At 31.8% G+C, this 1,614-nt stretch overlaps 1 non-coding gene across 1 annotated transcript; it reads right to left on the bottom strand.

Annotated features, from left to right (window-relative positions):
• Positions 1 to 781: 781 nt before the first annotated feature.
• On the bottom strand, positions 782 to 854 carry TRNAF-GAA (transfer RNA phenylalanine (anticodon GAA)). The gene has a single exon. It is a non-coding gene; the product is annotated as a tRNA-Phe (tRNA).
• Positions 855 to 1,614: the final 760 nt, after the last annotated feature.

Consider the following 1,614-nt stretch of genomic DNA (forward strand, 5'->3'; position numbering starts at 1 on the left):
TAAAACTTTTATGGTGATTCTACAATGCACCTTCATAAAAGGGATGTATTGATGCACCCTCTACTTGTTTCGGCATCAATAAAAAAATTTTAGTCTATTTTTTTTATATTCATGTACGTTGTAGCTATTTAAGATATCCTATAAAATTTTGAGAAATTCAGAATAATTTACAATATAGAAAATAATGTTCAAACAGTCTATTTTACACACGTATAAAATAACATAGTGACGCGTGTAACACACTGCTTGAACGTAATTTTCGGTGTGAAATTTTTTCGAATTTCTTAAAATTTTACAAGATATCTTAAATAACTATAATTTACATAACCATAAGAAAAAAGTTGACTAAAAAATTATTTCAAATACTAAAACAGATAGAGATGCATCGGTGTATCCGTTTTAAGGAGGTGCATTATAGAATTTTTCCAAACTTTTATATCACAGAATTGATATTGAATGTCAAAAGTTAAAAGGGGAATTACCCCATGTACTATTTTTTAGTTTTTTTTTTTTCAAATTTACGATTTGAGTTTCTAAAGTGGTTGGAGCGCTAGTTGCAATAGGGGTTTCTATAAGATATTTTGTTGCAATTTAGGTTGCATCGCTAGTTGTAATTAGAACTTCTATGTAAAATTTTGTAAAAATGTAAAAAAAAAAACTGTTTTGAAGTGTAAAAATAAAAAATGCCCTAAGTTAAAATGAAGTCATTTACCAAAAATACTTCTCTGTCGCTTTCAAAATTAATAGAATTAAATGCTGAACAAAATGTAAGACAATTAAATGTGGTGAGCGTGGATCGAACACGCGACCATCAAATCTTCAGTCTGACGCTCTCCCAACTGAGCTATCCCCGCTTTATGAAACATTCTCCACCATCAAAGGAACTGTCTTAAATAATTGTAGCAAAATGACCAGAGATCTTAGACAACGAAGGGTTGTTGCTTGTGTTTCATCTCTTTCAAGTGACTGACTGACGGGTAGATGTTGGTGTTGAAAATATTTTACCAGGATCTAGATTTACTACCAAGTATGTTTTATTAACATCCTAATATGAATTCTAAAACAATGAAATAAACACATAAGAGTTTAAGAAAACCTTACATTGGGTGCAGCGGAATATAATGACTCCTTCCATTCAGAGCTCTAGCCCTTGATTCCTTTCTGTAGCAGAGCATTATCAAGATCTGAACCTGGATTTCTTTCTCTCCTTCTTTGATGCTGATTTTCCACAGTCTTACATACTATGATTGAGGTACCACTTGATGTGTGTGGGCACTACTCTATCACTCAAGGGTTTTCAAAATTTTAGAGAAGAAAAGAGAGAGAAGGGGCGGCTTGGCTTTGGTCTGAAGGAAACAATGTTCAAAGTCATGAGTTTCCTGAAGGCAATACTTTCTATTTATAGAATGGCTTCTAGGTTTAGGTTAGAATTGTATGCCATTAAAATAATGAAAACTATAAATGGTAATTGCTATGTATAGTGGGCGACCAAACAAGGGATATTGGGCCTCACTTTGCAATTTTACTATTTTGTTATTTTTCATACCCATTTTCTGAAAAATGCCAATTTTCCAATTTAACCATTTAAATGCCAATTCTAATTATTTAATAACT

Source organism: Cannabis sativa, chromosome 6, assembly GCF_029168945.1.
Source record: "Cannabis sativa cultivar Pink pepper isolate KNU-18-1 chromosome 6, ASM2916894v1, whole genome shotgun sequence".
Taxonomy (NCBI): Eukaryota; Viridiplantae; Streptophyta; class Magnoliopsida; order Rosales; family Cannabaceae; genus Cannabis; species Cannabis sativa.